Source organism: Molossus molossus, unplaced genomic scaffold (assembly GCF_014108415.1).
Source record: "Molossus molossus isolate mMolMol1 unplaced genomic scaffold, mMolMol1.p scaffold_m16_p_10, whole genome shotgun sequence".
NCBI lineage: Eukaryota > Metazoa > Chordata > Mammalia > Chiroptera > Molossidae > Molossus > Molossus molossus.
In genome coordinates, this window is record NW_023425345.1 from 55,262,372 (window position 1) to 55,282,850 (window position 20,479).

General features: G+C 36.2%; 1 protein-coding gene across 2 annotated transcripts in view; it reads right to left on the reverse strand.

Moving 5' to 3' along the window:
• SYT1 (synaptotagmin 1) overlaps positions 1-20,479 on the reverse strand; it is a 432,690-nt gene that overhangs the window by 372,137 nt on the left and 40,074 nt on the right. The window lies entirely within an intron of this gene.

Here is a 20,479-nt window from a genome sequence, read left to right on the forward strand (position 1 = left end):
TTCTTTGTACAGATAGAGTGGGAGGGAGACAGAGAGAGAAACATCGACGTGAAGGGACACATCGAGTGGCTGCCACCCGCACGACCAACCAGGGCCGGGGACAAACTGCAACCGAGGTACATGCCCTTAGCGGGAACCGAACCCAGGTCTCTCGGGACCGCAGGCCGACGCTCTAACCGCTGAGCCAAACTGGCCAGGGCAGCACTTCTTTACTTCTAAAAGCTATAGCAGTAAAATCAAACAATCCACTCGACTCTGGAGAAAACACATTGTAAAAGCTGGCTCTTAGATTTAGATGTGTGAAGGTCAGAAATGGTAAAAATTTCAAAGAATAGAATGTGATCTCCATTTTGAACGAAAATACATACAGAGTCATAGTGTTAGAACACTAGACTCTAGATTCCTATATCAGTGGATGAAAATAAATCAAGAACTAGAAAAGATGCTTGCCGTAAGTAAGGAACCACCATGTAATTCTGATAAAATAATTATTTTTCTTGAAATGACCATACATGCAATCTTATAAAATTCTAAATGAATGGTTTATTCAACAAATTCAAAGATGTTTTACAATCCTAAATATATGTGAGAGAAATGGAGAATGAATAGCTGTTGCACTAAATTTTTCAGTAGAGAAAGGAGTTGGCTCTTCTAGCATTAGAGATTTGAGGGAGATTTTTAATAAAATTTCATTAAAAAATTTGACCCTATTTTACTTGTGTTTGATAAAAATTCTCATTTCACCCATGAAATGATACAATGAATAGAATAGCAGTAGCCCAAGTGGGGCAATAACTTGAGTGAGCTGTTGTGTCAGCTTCTACATTAGACACCTGAAGGATCTCCTTTGATCAAAGAGATCCTTCAGGTGATTATTGTGAATAGCAACTAATTTTCAATGACAAAAATAATATGATCAAGAGTAATTCCTTAGGACTAATTTCTTAGTATAGGCAAATGTCCTTGGAGGTAGGACTCTAGGCAGGGGTTATAAGGGCCTCAGGTTTTGGTCCTATGATAGAAAACCCAACTAAAGAAACCAACCTTCAGTTTGAAATTAAAATTCTTTTGTAATTACATATGATAACAAGGTACTGTTTTTTTTATTTTTTATTTTTTTAGTGATGTCATTGGAATATTTGCTAGAGAATCCCCTAGCATTGTAATTTCCTTTTCAGTTATAGTTTAAGGCCATGTCATTTTTGAAAATGAACTGATTTTACTGTAGTTACTTTAATACCCTTGGTGTAGAGAAAAATCAGAAAACAGTGGTTTAATAATTTACTTTAACAGACTTAAATGGAGACTATGTAATATCTACCATGTGAATTTCTAATTTTACTAACTATTATAACATGAATGTAATGTCAACATAATGAAATCATTTAAATGCTAATTATGTTGAGAATAGTAAACTTGATGGCAGAGGGGGATGGGAATCACAGACCTTTTTCTAGCTGAATACAAATCACAGTCTTATTGTCAGTCCACTAGGGGTGGCCCCATATGAAGCCACACTTCCATCCCTCTAATCAGGCAAATCTCAAGAAATGTTTTGAAGTTTCTATAGCACTTCAAGTTGTATGGAATAAAAAGAAGTAGAAGAAAAGGTTCCTGTCCATAAAACGCCAATTTATACCTCTATCACAACCTTGAGTACTTATGTTAAAGTCTGTTCTTGTTGTTTAACCCCATGATAATGAAAGCTCTCTGAGACGTTTATAGTCCTAGTATATAGCATATCATATATTGGATTTTAAATAAATGTTTGTTGAACAAACTCTTGAAGAATACAGTCAATCTCCTCTCACTAAAAGTCTCCTTTCCCAATCAGGGAGCTACAATAGAGACTTAATGCTAGCTAGCCATGTTCTTTGTTTTCATGTGCACATGAAAAAGTGATTTGACTTCTTTAAGGTGTTTAATTATTATATACGACATGGAAATAATTTTCAATGATCTCCTATGATGTTTATTTAGATTTATAACCTATTTTCATAAAGCTTACATAATTAAATAAATGTTGTGATCCTTGATAGAAAGGAAAGGGGTACTGGATATACTTGCTATGTATGGGTATAGACTCTAGCATATCCCATGAGTAGGAATTCCAATAGTAGAATATTATTCTTATTCTATACAATTCCACTTCTTTTCTCTTTTCCAGGTAGATAACTGCTATGCCTCATGTCTTAGATGCTTACCTATGATGCACTCATCCACATTCATGCTGTAGAAGCCGGGGTTAATTGTGTGATGTGTTAATATGAAAGTCACATGACAGGGAATGCACAAGGATCCTCATCTTAACAGGGAGTAAGAGCTGACTGACTTGGTTAATTAAGGATATTTAAGCCAAAAATATAAAATTCTACTGAATGTTCTGATAAACTATAACAGATTACCCAGGATCTTAGGAGGTTGTTTCTATGTCACAGCCTTCATGTTCTTTTATTTAAAAGAAGCAGATGCCAAGAAAATAAGTTAACATGAAAGACCCAGTCAACACATTGAACATAGAAGATCAATACAGCGGAGCAATTTGGTGGTATTCCTTTGATTAGGTAATGTTTCCTTTAACTTTGTGCTACAAGATATTTTAAGGCAAAATTTTAAAAGTATATTAAGTGTATAACCCTTTGTTTCTTTCATGAAAGTGTTTTTAATACTGAAATTCATAATACATTGAAGAGATATACATTGCCTGATTGAAAATCACAAAATTTCCTATAGTTTCTTTTATATGGCAAGGTTGTCTTGGGGACAGTGAAGGCAGTGAAGCTACCCTGACACACAAACTAAACACAGCGGCACTTAAATGTGTTAGAAACATTGTAACATTCAGGTAGGGTTACTGTTTACCAGGGCTGGGTAAAGAAGAGGGGCATTATTTTGATAATACAGTTGTCTATAAAATTATCTTTACTTACAAAATGCTACCTTAGGACTTCTTAAAGAAACTTTATTATAGCTATAATTAATTAACCAACTCGCAATTACCACATAATCTTCAATGTTTATGCTTAGCACATCTATATAAATAAAACTTCATTCAAGGTTCATTAGCTGGAGAATAGCACTTCGTGCATGGAAAAATATTCTAATTTCACAGATTTACAAGTGACACTAAATTAATCACCCAGTCAGAAGTTGCACATGTTTCTGAATCTGGATGGTAGGACGAGAGTGGTGCAAGTTGGGTTTCAAATTCTATTTTATTTACTCTTTCTGTTGCTCAGTTTTGAGAAGCATGAAAAACTATATTTGCTCTAACCTTACAACTTTCCAGACCCAACATTAGTCACTTTTTTTCCCCTGATCTGTGCAATGTAGTATACTAGCACACTGTATAGATTAAAAAAGAGAAGAAAACACAATTTGCACTGTCGATGCTGATGTATGGAGTAATTTTCTCAGACTCTTTCAATGCAATCTGCAAATGCATTAACAAAGGCTATAAAACAAAACCAATCTGCACTACCCATAACACACAAGGGTGAGATATTGAAAAGTTTGAAAGCATAATTGATATCTGCATTAGTAGAAACTACCTAGAAATGAGAAAGTATCCTACTACCATGTAGGACTTCAAAAGCCAAATATATCTTGTGCACCTTCCTGAATAAGAAAGTAGTGTTCCAACCACTGAGCAGAGAAAAAGGAAATATTTGTGTGACTACCGTTAATATAAAAGAATCCTCTGAAATAACACTCTCAGAAAAATCTATTACTGTTATTATTTCATGCTGAATGGCTGAAACCCCTACATACATTTTCTATTTATTATTCCCATTTCAACTACTCCATTGCCCTTGAGACAAGGTCAGTGGAAAAGTGTAGTTTTACTTAAGGAAAAGCATAAAATCTTCATCCCTCTACACAGTCGTCATGCTGATACATTGCATTGCTTCTCAATACCACATTTAGAAAAATAAGCACATTTTTCACCAAAAATAAGACTGTATATTTACCATTTATCAATACTACATAAATATCTAATACTGCATTATAATTCTTTTTCTATTTTTTTGTGGGGAGGTCATTAATATAGTATCATTTAAAAAAGTCTAACAAAGATGTATTGAGAGCCTACTATGTGCCACTCCCATGTACTATGGATTCAAAGGCTCATAGTACACACAAGGATTGTACTTTCATGGAGCTTAGAAATAACTTGTACGCTCTAATTTTCCCTCTGGAAAAAAACACACACAACAACAACCTGCATATCAATTAGCTCTGTCCATATTAGTTTAATTCTGTGTATTTGAATTTTGAACCACTAAAGCATTAGACTGGCTAGGAACATACTTTATATTATAGCATTTACACTTACAATTTTGGAATAATAATAATAATATGAGAAGATCATGTTTAAAGTATATTTTTTATTAAAGTAAAGAATTATCTGATAAGGTCTGACAGGGCTAGCAGAACACTAATAACTCTACAGAAAGGAAATTTAGTGGCTTGTCAACAAAAAGTGCATTATTTTTCAGAAGTTTTATGACATTTTTTTTATGGAGACATCTTTTACGTGATGAAAGTAACTGTATTTCTACAAAGTACTTGAACTAGGAAGCAATGATCTCATTTTATGGATTCAGTGATATTCAATATGCCTCTTTTGTTCTTTTATCCTGATGAAATATGGAGATCTATATCAATTCATACTATGCCTACACAAAGAAATGGGCAAGTTCAAATGTCTGGACTATCTATATCTATCCGTAGACAAGCAAGTGACCATTAAAACTCAGCTAATGGTTGATGCAAATTCCACTGCCAACCTGGTCTCTCTTTATTTAAAGCAAATCCAAAATAATCCATGTAATACTATACCCTTAAAAGTAATCTCTGCAAATATAATCTATCTTTATAACTTATTATTTATGCCCTTAAATAACTTATTTCTATTGTTCTAAGTTAAAATATCTATAACATATTATGTTTTAGTTTGAGTACTTCTGAGAAGGAATTCATTTGTTCAGACACATGGTGGGATACTATTTAATAATAAATTGGCTTCCAGTGAGTATGATTGTTATTTGCCTAAATCTTTTGGTTTTCAACTTGCCCTCTGCATTTATGCAAGAGTGGCTGGATATAGCAAACCACTACCTATAAATGTATTTATATATATCTCCTTATCATCTGTCTATATTTTTTTATTTTACTTAAAAAAAAGTTTGGGCCCCACTAATAGGATAGGCACTGTTAATGGAGGTGAATATAGCCGACAAGGTCCTAATCCTTATGGAATCGATGAGAAAGTGAATCAATATAACTCCAGGAAGTAAGTAATAATGGCTTTGAAGAAAATATAGACAGGTAAGGCTTAAAAGAATTAATTAGAAAGCCGCAGGAGAGGTTGTTTTAGGTAGGGTGGTCGGAAAGCCCCTCTGGAAAGATATTTGAATAGAGATCAGAGACACCGAGGAAAACAGCTGCCCAAGGAGCCAGGGAGAACCTTCAGCTGGAGAGAATTGGCCCCAGGCAGAGAAAGCTGGTTTTGTTCAAGAAATAGCAAAACAGCAAGAACAAAAGTTCCTTTAATACGGTAAACCATTATTTGTGAAAAATTTCAAGGGGTCTATAAAAATGTGTTAAAGGAACACATTAGTATTTAATGCTGTGTGGATTTTCAAACAGCTTTAAATGTATTCTAGTAGCTAAAAAAAATAAACAAGCAAATAAACCAACCTACTCAATAAAATAAAAAGCACAGTGGTTTATTTAATATGCTTTTTTGTTTTTCCTAACTGCAGAATGGTGTTTTTGTTTTTTTTTTTTTTTTAGAAAAGAACATGTTAAATGGATGAGAATGGGCAATTTTTTTTTTTTTTAGTGATCAATATACAAATACATTAAGCGCCCACAGAATACACCACTTATTTGAGTCTTCACTTACTTGTTTCTATAACCAGTGTCTAACATCTCTTTAATCAGAAAACAATAACTCTGTGTACTTCGAATATATTTATGGAACAGATGTAATTCTCATCCTCATTGGGTTAATAACTTGTTTTTTTTCTTGAAAGTATTCAAAGAGAAACATAAACTCCTATAGCCAATATGTTAACTTAGAACTAGAAAAGGAAGCAATCTAAAGTATTTGAATAGTAATATTTTCTTAAAAACTACAAGAAACTGAAATAAATGATGCATAAAATTAACCAATCAAGTTTTAAAATGTAATTCTTTACTATAATATGCTAAAGGCATTTATATTTCAAGGGTCTTTTGAAATAGCTATTTTCAGTATCTCATATCTAGCACTGAGGGGAAGATTCATTTTGAAATAGTTGTATACTCACATATAGACATATGCTACTTCTCTTGAGCAAAGTCAAAATAACCTTCCCAGCATGTATGTGTGCATCAATATTACGAGCCTTTTCAAAGATCACTTATACAAATATAGTGTGCAGTTTTAAAAAATACATGAAGTTCTAGAGTCAGACGCAGTCATTTTTCATTGATTTTTTTTCTAGAGAGAAATATCTATCGGCTGACTCCTGCACGCCCTATACTCGGGATCAAGCCCACAACCCCGGGCATGTGCCCTGATTGGGAATCAAACTGGGATTTCTCAGTCCATGGGATGAAGCTCAATCCACTAAGCCACACCAGAGGCAGTCTTTATCACTTTCTACCACTGAATAGTTATCACACATAAACATATGTATACATTGGAGAATAAAATACAAGTCTATATACACACCTATCTATGTGTACACACATATTTATGACTAAGAAATCAAGAATGAAATCATACTTTTATTCTACAATGTAAAATAAGCAGCAAGAGAAAGGCAGCTAGTTACCTACAAGGGAGTTCCCATAAGGCTGTCAGCTGATTTCTCAAAAGAAACTTTGCGGGCCAGAAGGGAGTGGCAAGAAATATTCAGAATGATGAAAAGCAAGAACCTGCAACCAAGATTACTCTATCCTGCAAAGTTGTCATTTAGAATCGATGGCCATATAAAGACTTTCCCAGACAAGAAAAAGTTAAAGGAGGTCATCACCACCAAACCGTTATTATATGAAATGATGAAGGGTCTTTTTGAAGAAAAAGATAAAATATATGAACAAACAAAATGGCAATGAATACATATCTATCGACAATGGAATCTACAAACAAAATGAACAGACAGAACAGAAACATTCTCATAGATACAGAGAACATTTTATTGCTTGCCAGATGGGAGGGGGGGTAGGGGAATGGGTGAAAAAGGTGAAGGAATTAAGAAGTACAAATTCATTGCTAGACTGACAAACCTCAAAGGGAAAGGGGTTGGGGGGGAGGGGGGAAGAAATAAACCAAAGAACTTATATGCATAACCAATGGACACAGACAATAGTGTGGAAAAGGCAGGAGGGGGGCGGGAGTGGGGAGGAGGGAGTCAATGGGGAAAATGTGGAACATCTGTAATATATTCTACATTCAACAATAAAAATTAAAAAAATAATAATAATAATAATAATAGCTAGAACTCTGATACAAAGTACGACTTCTGATTTTTCTCTCTCTAGATTTATGAGTCTAAAACGGCATTCCCAAAGCAAGCTATTAAACTTAATTTCTGGTGATTTTAAAAATAGCTATTAGAAAATCCAAGGTTCAATATAATTTAAACATCATTTCCAGGCTTCCCAATGCTTTTATAAAGCTTAACAAGAAAATATTATCATTATATTCTGGCTCTGAGTTTAGGACTTCTTAAAGTCAACTTAGAGGAAATGGACTCATGCTGATGAGCCTCATGAGTCACACTGAGGTAAAAGTAATGATGGTTCAGATCACTTTTTTTGCCTCCAAGAGAAAATTACTCTGATTCAGGCTTTAGTATTTAATACATGTATCATGTCAAAATACTTCTAGACAAACCAGAGCTACCTAAATGGTAAAAACCATGCATAGAACTTTAGGTAGAAAATCAATAATCATATTTGGTATTCATAGCAATTAGTGTACACACATGTGGGCTTTAGCTTTAGAATGTATGAATTCTATCTACCTGGGAAACATGTTATAAGCATATTTTAAATAAGTGTGTCCTGCTTTGCAATTGACTATCAAAAAGTCACAATAAATGAGGGATTAAGTACCCAGGATCCTGGAGCTAGTAAAAAATAAAATATGTAGCTAACAAGAAGGATGTCAAGAAGACAATACATCCTTAAAGGGAACAAAGCTGGACTAATTTCTTCTTTAGCTTCATTCTCTGATCCAAATCCTTCCTTAATCACTACAGCATAAACACTATAGCAACCTACCAAAACATCATTGCAACATGCCCCTTGCAAAGGTCACAGTCAAGCACAGCAAGGACAACAGGATGCACCCTAGAAAGTAACTTCCAGGAGAGCAGGGATCTTGCCCATTTTAGTCAAATACTTCTGTTCTCTTACCACATAGAAAGTATGGTCCATTATACTTCTTAGTAAATATTTGTTGAATGACTGAATGTTGAAGAGACTGCTCAGGAATGTATTCCTAGTCTAGGACGTCACATGTAGACATTCGATTAATATTTGATTATTATTATTTTTTTATTAATTTATTTTTGTTACAGATGTTTCTCCTTTCCCCCCCATTGACACCCTCCTCCCCAGCTTTGTTGTCTCTGTCCATTGGTTATACATACATGCATATAAGTTCTGTGATTTATCCCTTCCTTCCCCACCCCCTTCTGAGGAATGTCAGTCTGTCCTACTTCTATGACTCTGGGTCTATTTTGTTCATCAATTTGTTTAGTTCATTATATTCCAGAAATAAGTGAGATCATGTGATATTTGTCTTTCTCTGCTTGGCTTGTTTTGCTTTGGATAATACTTTCCAGGTCCCTCCATGTTGTCTCAAAGGAATATTTGATTATTAAATGAATAAATGCCTCTATAGCTGAAGAATGAAAAAGATACCTTACAGATTACATTAATATACAGTCAAGAAAAATTCTGGCTTTGGATAATAATATAGCAGCTAATCTTTGGCCACTGAGCATGGATGACGTCTCCCTGTTGGGACAGCACAGCCCTGGCTCCTACAATCAGTTCTGACACCAGGCAGAAGCCACAGCAGGTGCCTGGGGCAGGGCTTGCCCATCCGCCCATCCGTCCTTGAATTTGCCTTGCTGGCTATAAATCTCTTTCAACTCCATTTCCCAGAAAATAGGTTCTTCAGCTGTTCTTTAGTGAATGAGTCCTTTCTATCCCCAACATCAGTTTCCTAGAACCCTTGCTTGGTACTCAAGACTGGGTTAGAGACTGTGTGTTTTCATCTGCTCACCTTTCACACTTCTTTTCTCAATCTCTGTGAAACCAGCCATTTTCACCTGAATGGGGTTAGGAGGCCCTCCCAGGAAGTCTTCTTGGGAAGAATTTTAAATATATATATATTTTTTTATCCTCACCCGAGGATATTTTTCCATTTTTTGCACAGATAGAATGGGAGGGAGAGAGAAGAAGGGAGAGAGAGTGAGAAACATCGACGTGAAGGGACACATCGAGTGGCTGCCACCCACACGACCAACCAGGGCCGGGGACAAACTGCAGCTGAGGTACGTGCCCTTAGCGGGAACCGAACCCAGGTCTCTCCGGACCGCAGGCCGACGCTCTAACCGCTGAGCCAAACTGGCCAGGGCAGAATTTTAAATAATTAATGTGAGACTAGGTAATGCTATGGTATCACTGAAAAATATTCTGATATTGAACTGTACTGTTACCACAGTGTAGGTTATATAAGAAAATGCAGTCCTTCTTAGGAAACACACAGTGACGTCTTCAGGGGTAAAGAGGCAGGATGCCCCCAACCTCAAGCAAGCGGTTCAGGAAGAAACTGTGTGTTCATGGAGAGACGGAGGAGAACGTGAATGATAGAACATAGGAGACACGTGGAAACAATGGACAGATCTTGGCAAAAGGTATATGAGAGTTATTTGCACTACCCTTGTAACTTCTCTGTAGAAATGAAAAAACATTCTTATATAAAAATAAATGTCTTATTATAAATTACAAAATATGTAATAAAAATAAATTATTTATTTTTATTTAATAAAATGTTTAAGAGTTACTTAATAAAAAAATTTCAGAGTTACTGAAAATAACAACTCCAGGCTGCTTCAGTCTCTGGTCCCAGAGGAAATGCTCACCGCCACACCTGGCCCTGTCAGCCTCCCCGAGTCCAGACTCCTCTCCTTGAAGCCTCCTCTTTATGCTCCTCTATCCGAGGGCTGAGCCAGTCACAATACCCTGCTTTTTTATTTTTCCTGCTTTGAGGTATGTCACCAGCTTTGGGGCACCAGAGACTCCATATGTCACAGATGAGAGACCACAGATGGTCTCTCTAAAGCCCTGTTTTCTCTAGGTTTCATAGGAGAAGCAAGCTTTCTTCATCTCTCCCCAGTAAAGACTCAGAGCATACTAACAAGTATTTAAGCATACTTACATCAATTATTCAATTTCCAACAACCTGGCTTCTCCTGCGTCTACTCTTTTATTTCATTTCATCCAGGTAGGAGAGGTGTTGTCAAAGCAATTTTAAACACTGCCTTTGAAAGATCTATGTAATTCTAGCCCCTTACTTTGGGTTTTATCATTTATCATTTCCTTCTTGGTCTTTGAGATCTTGGCTGAAATTAATCCAAAAGAGTTAGATTTAAACTGAATAGGCAAACCGAGACAGACTCAGAGAGAGAGAGCAGGCAGACAGCTCTGATGGGGGGGAGGAGGGTGGGAGGGGGTGATAGCAGGTATAGGGGGATAAGTTGTGATGGGGAAAAAATGAAATTAAATTAAAAAATTACCCTAAAGCAAAAAATAAAAAATAAACTAAAAAGCCTGGTTATAGGGGTAATTCATAACTCAACCTTCAGGAAAAGAACAATAATTACTTCTTTCTTTCTGGGATACGTTAAAAAATAACAACAACAGAAGAAAACAATGGTAGGGTTTTATCTAAAGGTCACCTCTAACAATAAGACTGATGTACACATAATTCTGTTGTTGTTCTTTGAAAGCTAGGTCCTGGGCAGTTTGGCTGTATATTGTAGTTTCCAATTTTACTTGGTGAGAAAGCTTCATCTAGCACCATGGTCCTCAAATGTTTGTGGTCTGAGAACTCCTTTACATTTTTTTTTTTTTTAATTCTCACCTGAAGATATTTTTTCAAGTGGGAGGGAGGGAGAGAGAGAAAAACATCGATGTGAGAGGAACACATCGACAGGTTGCCTCCAGCACGACCTCAACCAGGGCTGGGGACCAAACTGCAACCGAGGTACATGCCCTTGACCAGAACCGAACCCACAACTCTTTGGGCCACAGGCAAGCTCTAACCACTGAGTAACCGGCCAGGGCTCCTTTACACTTTTAACTGAGGATTCCAAGAGAACTTCTGTGTACGTGAGTTACACCTATAGATAAATAACCTATTAGAAATAAAAAATAACAATGAACAAGAAATCTGTAACATGTTAATACAATATAATTAACATGTTATTAAAAAATAGCTCCATTCCCCCCAAAAAATTAGCAAGAAGAGTGTCATTGTTTAACATATTTGCAAATATTTTTAAATGTCTGATTTAATAGACGGTAGCTGAACTCTCAGCTCTGCTTTAGTCAAGTTAGTCAATTTGTTGCCTTATCATGCATCATGTAACCTCTGGAAAACTCCACTGTATAATCAACTTTTAGACAATGGGATTTAAAAAATGTCTGATTATGAAAATATTTTCGGTCTCATAGACTTTTTGGAAAGGTCTTTGGTCTTATGGGCATCCCCGGACCTCACTTTGAGAACCGCTAATCTAGAAGACCCAGGATTTGTCTTGGGGTGATAATCCTGGGTTTGAATTCCATTGTTTCCTCTAGATGGTTTTAAGGCTTTAGCTGAAGTTGTTGCTCTGTCTGTAATGCATGACGTCATTTAGGGAATTAGGGTAATGCTTCTTCCTAGAGAATTACACTGAACAACATATATAAAGCATCTCCCAATAGTTGAGCACAAATCAGTCAATAGTTGGTAAAAGTAAGTTTTTTCTCTTCTGCAATGTCACTAGCACTCATAATTATATCGTCACAGTCTGCATGAATTGCACTGTAAACTTGGTAGGGTTATATTTTAACCCCCTACCTCCTTTTTTTTTCTAGTGTTCTCAGTGGAGAAAAACAAAGCAAAACAAAATAGAAATATGAATAGCTTCCTTATAGGCTAGTTGTGCTGACAAAATAAAATAATAGATTTTAAGATGTTTTGAGAAAGTGAAAAGGACATTTATAAGAAATGCACTTATTTTGACAATAGAATAAAAATGTTAAAGAATGTTTGCCACTCAGACCAAGGATAAGTTAAAAATGTGAGTTATGACACATTATTTCCTTAAAAAGCCTAGGTGTGGGCATTTACATTTTCTAAGTCCCTCATCCTTTGTCAAGTCACACAGCCACTGAAGGGGAAGTGTGCTAGGGGCAGGTGAAGGCACTCTGTTCTTCCATCACCAGCTAACTTTCTGATTTAGAGCCAATCAACCTCTTTGGATAGTCATTTTCATCTTTAAAATGACTTTTTGGGGGGTGAGGTATTCATCTTTTCAGCTCCCAAATTATATAATGCTATTATTCCTTTCCTGCCCGGTAACCATCACATTTTTAAAAGAAATGAGTTTTTTTTTTTTTTGCAAGAATTTTGGCTCCTATCAGCACTCATACACATGCACAGTATTAATTGGGAGCCGCTGTGCAGAGAGAAAAAGTATGGGGTATCTTGATAAAGACTATTCTCCATGTAAAAAATAAAAAAATAAATCAACCAGTATTAGGAAGAGAAATTTACCAGAAGGAGATGTTCTTATTTTATGGGCTCATGATAGAATCTCTACCCTTTAGTTCCATTTCTTTTCTCAATAGTCCAAAGCCAATTTCATAACTCAGTTGACTCCCAGCTAAATGGGCAGCCTGCCGCAGAGAGGCTTTTGTGAAGCTTAACCATACGAAACAGTGGATCTCAAGAAGCCAGCATATTTTGCAGGGATGTATTATATTGGAAAGGTGCTTTGCTTCTGTTTGTTTTCATTTTCTGAGGTAGGCTTACACAAACTATTAACAGAAAGAAATATATCAAGAACAGATCAGAGAGAGAGATCGAATCAGACAACAAAAGCCATGGTTTACATGGGCAATTGTATTAAAAGTTCAGCATGCACCAAGGTGGACCGAGTGTCAGACAGTGTCAGAGTTCTCCTCTCATGAAAGTGTGACTGAAAAGCTGCCTCTGTTCTTCATGAAGCCATTTGAAGTCCTCATCACACTATGTTTACTTTACCACCCATTAGGTAGCCTTGTTCAGTACTGACCTAGGAGGAATTAAACACCAGGTTTCTTCAAAGGGCTCAGAGAGTAAGCAATATTTAAACATTAGAATGCAAACCCAGATCTGTTGCAGTGGACAGGAAACAGTAGGTAATATCAGTGATAATAAACTGACAAACAAAATAGAGGCATGGCTACATGGAATAGACTAACAGCTGTCAGAGGGGATGGGAAAGATGAGGACATCTGTAACAGCATAAAGAGCAACAACAAAAGTTTTTTAAAAAGCCATAAATGTGTTCATCTATGTTTCTCAGGAGCGATTGAATCAGTAAAGGCATTCCTGAAACATACACTTCTCTAAGTTCCAATATATATAGTTACATTCCATTTCTATTTTTTAAATGTTCATTTCCTGCTAAGAATTCGTGTTGTATTATAAAAGAACAAAAAAGATATGACTTGCCCAACCAGTGTGGCTCAGTGGTTGAGTGTTGACCCATGTACCAAGTGGTCATCAGTTTGATTCCTGGTCAGGGCACACGTCCAGGTTGTGGGTCAAATCCTCAGTTGGGGGAGTGCAGGAGGCAGCCAATTGATATTCTCTCTCATCAATGTTTCCATCTCTCTCTCCCTCTCCTTTCCTCTCTCTCTAAAAATCAATAAAGAAGAAAGAGAAAAACACAGAAATATGACGATATTAGCAATACATAATATTTTCTTCTTTTCAGAGAGGAGGCATATCAGAGCACACTTTTATTATCCTGCCAGGGAAATGTCCTGGGTGTCCTATTAATTGAAATGGACAACTTCCTAGGCTCAAAAATCTGTCCAGTGGTCTTACTGCAGCAACATAATGCAAACCACAGGCACAGATGTAATGAGTCACATTCGCAACATGCTACTGGTTAAATTGATTTAAGGAGATAGAAATAACACATTGGAAAATAAACTGAGGATTGCAGAAACATGCATTAAAAAGCACCTAATTCATACCGACAAAGAGCATCCTTACTGCCGCACTTCATTGCATTCAAGGTCACAAACGCCCTTAACACCAAAGTCAGGGAGAAAAGACAGAGGGTCTTCCAAACAATGTAATTTAGATTTAAAGCGTTAGCTCCTATATCAGCTTGGAATGTTGACTTCATTCTCTTGCCATATAAAGTGACACTGCTTCTGTTTTCCAAAATGAGGTTTCGCATCAGCTCTCTGGGTAGGGAGCCTATGGGGCCATGTATTACACAAAAGCAATTTGTAGAGGTGTTGTATAAAAAAAAGTTAATGTACTTGTTAAATGGGATATAAAAAAATGAAAGCATTTTAATACATATTATAAGAACTGATTAGTATTTTGACTTTATTTGAAAATTTTGTTTCTGCTTTCTCTGGCCAGCAATTTTTCTTTAACACTGAAAGAGTTTAATAGGGGAAAAAAAGTGCTGTAGGTTGATTTCCTGGCTTCTGAAAAAAACAAAAACAAAAAACAATACTAAATAAACCCCAAATGGCATTTTGCCTAGCAAAGTTAAAAGCAACTAGCATAATACCGACCTGGTAGATTAACCATGGAAAAATGCCTCTTATGTTGGTGACTGTTGATCATTTTATCTATACTGGTACTAACTATGTTAGGTAGATACTTCAAGTTACAATATTTGCATTTATTATAATTATGACCTTAATCATCACTGTATGAATTGATTCATGTAGCTATATCCTCTGTAAGTTTTGACATATAATTCTGGGACTGCTGCTGGTGATAATTCAATTGGGCTTCAAATTTCTGCAATAGTCTTAAAGAATCACCCTCAGCAAATTATTTTAAGAAGGCTATTAACAGAATACACATAAATTAAATATGATGCCCATGTATTTATAAACTAGCAGATCATATTGTACAGTCTTCATGTGACTGAATTTCTCTCCCCATCACACTGTCAGATGTATTTATAAAAGAGCAGATCATATTGTACAGTCTTCATGTGACTGAATTTCTCTCCCCATCACACTGTCAGAGGAGAACCATCAATACTGTATCCCATATGTTTTGGATACAGGAGAGATGCTCAAAAACTCAGTTCTGAAGGAATAAAGAAGTGAAACAAAGTTTAAAGGAATATAACATTGACATACTATAACACTGAGATATAGCAATTCCTTCATTTAACTGATCTGTGTTCTACTTTCAATAGGAATTTGACAAAGAACCGCCATTCATAAAACGCTTATTATGTGCTAAGGAAAACATAAAACACCTACTTACATAATTTCATTTAATCCTAGAAACAATTCTATGAGGCAGGCATTAGTCTCCCAGTTTAAGGATAATAACATTGAGTGAGTGTCAAGGAGAGTCTAAGAGACTCACATAAAGTCATACATCTGCTGGTTCATAGAACTGGGATTGACATGTATCTTTTGCAAATAACTCTAAAGCAATGCTTCAACTAGCCAGGAACCCAGGGCTGGTCTTGTTTTTGAACCTAAATGATGTTAGCCATAAGCAGCAGCTTTCCTTCCAGGGACGTCCTGGCCAGCCCTAGACATCTCCCCAAACGGCAAGTCTTTTTCTCTAGGCCTTTACATGACTTTTGCTGGCCCCATCCAACAGAGGAAATCCATTTCTAGTGCTTCTTTCATCTCTAGCAATTGGCTTTCATTCAACATTTGTATCATATGAAATAAAGGATTTAATGGATATATATGAAACTTTGAAAAGCTATTTTTTTTTGCCCTAAACCTGGACCTCCTCCTATTGATAAAAGAAACCTTGGTGTCCTCTCCCTCCAACATTATCCATAGCCAACAATGCTACAGTAGCCTTCTAATAAAAACAGTGTTCTTTCAAATGAATTATTTTTTAACCATTGCCACATACCTCTGTCTGGACCATTACCATGGCTCCTCTCTAGACTCCCCACCACTAGTTTCTAATTTCTAATGCCTCACATTACTCCTTCTCTCCATTTGCTACTTTGTGGACAGTTACTTTATCAAAGGACAATCTCACTGTGTCAATTTTCAGGGTAAAAGTTTTCAAGAATCTGAAATTCCTTAGCAGAGCCGTTAGCAACCTAATCTTTTTTTACATTTTCAATCTCTTCTTCTAGCATAGCTCCCCAACTTTCATAACATGTTCTGACTATATTGAAGCCCCCTACCTACAATGTGGCATGCTCTTTCAATTTCCCTACAGAGTGCCACAACATTGCTTACAACCCCTGCTCATATAACAGTTATGTAATTTAAAAAAACCCAAAAACTTTGAAAAACCATTAAATTATGTCTTTAGTGAAACTTTCACTATTTGTTTCCCCAAACTATCCTACTTGATGTTCCTTGTATTATCTACATGCTTCCATTAGAGCCTCTAAGACTCCGTTGTGGTTATTTACTGATATGCCTGATTATTTCATTGGATTGTGAGCTCATTCAAGACAAGGGCTATGATTAGTCATTTCTCTATTCTTAACATTTAGCTCAGTGCCTGGCACAAAATAAGTGCCTAACACAATAAGTGTAAAATCTGCATACTACTGTTATTTCTAATATTCTTATCTCCTGATCTAAAATCATATTTTCCTTAAATGTGAGTATCGACTGATGATAAAGCATAACACTTCTCAGGTCTTTGGGTTGTATTCTTTAACACCTTTGGAAATCTTTCCCCCCAATTCTGATCATGGATTTTAAATAGGTCCACCAGCTTCAGAACTTGTAATTTCAAAAGTGAATGGTGGAAATAAGAGGACTGATATGAACACAATGAGCCCACAGTCCATATCTGGGAGTAGATAATTAAAGTGATTTGTCCCTTCAAATGTCCAGAGTAATTTTACTGACTATATGGTGAAATTTGCATGTATGGTGGCTTTTATCCATTCTACTATCCTTCTCATAAAAACTAATAATGTTTTCAAATTATGCCTACCTGTGAATTATTTACGAAGCTGTACAAACTGAATAGGCCAAATACAGATACCTAAATCCTCAGCCTACACAGGAATTTAACATGATCACTGCCTCCTCCATGACATGATTAGAAACAACTTTTCCTCTGTTTAAAAATCCATTTCAAATTAAGTTGCAGAAAGCATTGCTACCCTTTTAATGCACATGGATTTTTATAACTGAAATTTTCCCATTTAAATTTATAAATATACCACAGGATAATACTTCTGACGCCACTGCACTTAGTAAATAATTTAATTGATCCCAGTTCTGAAAAACTGACCTCTATGTAGTGTAAGTTGCTCTTCTTTGCCAAGTTATAAATAAAAATGCAACAATGGTTTCTAGTTGAAATATAACTATGACCAGTGTGACAGTGGAGCTGCGGACAGCTGTTTAAATAGGAACAATGTGACTCGAAAGGAAAACAGAATACTGTGGAAACACACGTGGTGCGGCCTTAATTCTAGAAACAAGTATGAGATTAGAGCATCAAAGAGCCATAAACCTATTCTTCTTAGCTTTTATCTGGACATAATATGTGAGAAAATACACTATAAATGCCCTACTTCACATAGATGTGAGAGTGAAAGGCCATGAAATCTTTGATGTTCATTAGAGAAGGAGAATGGCTGTTTTTAACTTTGTAGTTTTTTTTTTTTTTCATCACGCACTCTACTTAGAATGGTAACACAAATAACGTCTCAGCTCTGCTAGTTGAATGCACTTCAATGAAGGAAGAGCTATCCTCTGACCCAATTAATCTTGATTTGGGATAAGGGCTTGATAAATGATTTCCCAGGAAGGGAGGCACCATGGCTCACCGCTCTTTGTTTTCTGCTTAGATCCACTGTGTACTCACTGTGAGGCTTTGACAAAATCATTTAACCTCCTTTTACCCCTTTTCATTTGTGAAGTATAGCTAATCTTGGCCTATCTCACTTGGCAAAAATAAACACTAGCACCCTATATTGAATAGGTATGAACATGGACGATTACTGGATAATCCACAGTAGAATGGGAATATTATCATGTCACTGACAAGCCTCTGAACAAATTGCTTTCACGTAGAACTGAGTGTTTCCGACAACTGCATGTTTTGAATCCATTAAACAAACAGGTGCTGCGATATTTACTTTGGTCTATCACACATAGATGCACTGGCTGCCTGAAACTGGAATACTGTAATCTCTTGGCTAAGTCTATTGAGTACATACACTTTATTCTCCTGGCTATTTAGGCTCTGACTCTTGCAGTCCAAACCATTAGCAAAGTACTCAGTGATAATAAGATTAAGAAATTACCAAAGAGACAATGTCTGGTGATGTGATTTGAGGTCACAGGTAAACCAAAAGCAGGAAAAGAAAGTGAAAAGTTGGTTACTTATTGTCATTTAAAACAAAGGGACAATATTACAAACATTTAAAATGGAGTCAGGTCCATGTAATTTAAGCTTATATTGGGGGTGGGGGGATTGGGAGGGAGGTGTCAATGGGGGAAAAAGGAGAAACAGCTGTAACAAAAATAAGTAAGTAAATGTTAAAAAAGTATTATAGAAAAATATTAATACGATAATTAAATAACTATAAAAACTCAAAAAAGAGGACAACTTTAGCTGTGAAGCTTTTGACTTAAATTTGATATGAAGATGTTGGAATATGTTTTCAAGAAAAAGAAATATTTGTACCAAATATAGACATAGTATGGAATTTTTAAAGGGCAGAATATTTCTAATCACTATCAAGTATTTGAAAAGCATTGTAATCACATTTGAATGCAGACTTTTAAGTTAGATTTAAGAAAAATAAATTGTACTTTCTATGAGAGTCATTACTGATTAAAACATTTGAATTGTTTTTTTCACTAGAAATTGTCAAAATACCCTAGATTGGTTTTTAACAAAATTGATATAATGATGGAATCTTATCCTTATTGAAGAAGAAAGAAATGAACTATTTAATCTGCTAATCTTTTTGCCAGCCTTCATGTTCTATAATTATCTAGAAAAAATAAAAAATTGACATAAAGTTTTGGTTTGTTTTCTAGAATTGGGCTTGATTAGATTTTTTAAAAAGACTTTCTAAAACTGGGCTAGGTTTTGTGTGGGGAAAAATAGCAGAAATATAGTGGAATATGCCCAAGTTTCTTGCAGATAAATTGGGAAGATGAATTAGTGAGAAAGGGCTACCACTTATACAAATAGGTGGTAGGACCCCATCTATCTGCAGGAAAGTTGGGTAAAACTGCTCACAAACAGTTCATTCATCTCTGTAGTTCTGGTGCCTATCACGGGGTCCCACACATAGCAAATACTGAACAAATATTTGATGAACTCATCGAATGAACTGAAATCATAGACCCGGCTCTCAACGTATTTTAAACTCTTCATTCACTTCTTCATCAAATATTGATCAAGCACCTATTATATGTAGACAATATGGTGAATTAAAAGACACACAGTCTGCTTTCAGTCTAGTTACAGGGACATTCACAAAAAAACTCATAAAAGAGGGTATAACAACACTCAGAAGGCACTCTACAAGACAGAACTACAGTCACATTGAACTGACCTTGACTGGGAATCAAAGCACGATTCTCCAAGCAAGTGACTCCTGAGCTGCCAGGTGAGAGGTGTTAGTTGGTCTGGTGTGGAAGCAAGCAGAGATGTCAATGATCTCCAGGGAGAGGGGAGTGTGTGGAGAGAGGGGCCTGCAACAGAAGGGTGTGTGGCTTATTTACGAAGCAAAGAAAGAAGATGTGTCAGGAGGTGGGCTGGGGCACATCTTATTCAGGGAGCATGGTGGCCTCCTTCGGGAGATGCCTTCATCATAAACCACCGAAAAAAATTTACCTTTCTGGCTGCAGGGCAGGCATAGTCGGGAGAAAGGCATGGGAAGCATCTACAAGGTGATTAGGCTATTCTCAGAAGGACTGAAGACTTGTCTACAGAAAGTTGTCAGTTTTTGCCTACATACTTCACAAAGAACCAGGAGATAGTATAGTACATTTTTTTCCCTCAGCCATTTATGAAAGCAAGAGCTATGTAATAATGATTGACCATACTGATCTCAGAAACGTCACAACAAACAAAGAAAACTGGAAAAGCCTAAGTCATAGTGAGAGCTCTGCAGACACTTGCATGTTTACGAGCAGAGAAATGCCATTTGCCATTTGATTGGCAGAGTAGTACCTTCTCACTTGAGTGGAAGGTGGC